This window comes from Rhinopithecus bieti, unplaced genomic scaffold, assembly GCF_001698545.2.
Source record: "Rhinopithecus bieti isolate Rb0 unplaced genomic scaffold, ASM169854v2 scaffold_12573, whole genome shotgun sequence".
NCBI classification, from domain to species: domain Eukaryota; kingdom Metazoa; phylum Chordata; class Mammalia; order Primates; family Cercopithecidae; genus Rhinopithecus; species Rhinopithecus bieti.
This window is the reverse complement of record NW_016807321.1, coordinates 551,883-552,235: the sequence shown is the minus strand read 5'-3', so window position 1 is coordinate 552,235 and position 353 is coordinate 551,883.

Here is a 353-nt window from a genome sequence, read left to right as displayed (position 1 = left end):
CCCATCACCCGTGGGGTCTCCCATCCCCCCTCACCCATCACCCGTGGGATCTCCCATCCCCCCTCACCCATCACCCGTGGGGTCTCCCATCTCTCCTCACCCATCACCCGTGGGGTCTCCCATCTCCCCTCACCCATCACCCGTGGAGTCTCCCATCTCTCCTCACCCATCACCCGTGGGGTCTCCCAGCCGTGCCCTGCCTGCTGGTCACCACCCTCCTAGCGAGTTCCAGCCATCCTCTGCGTTCTGAAACATCCCCAGCCCCCTGCGTCCCCCCAGGTGCCCTCGAGGACATCTCCAGGCCCTGATGATGCTCAGGACCACCAGTGCCCCCCAGGTCCCCAGCGGCTGGG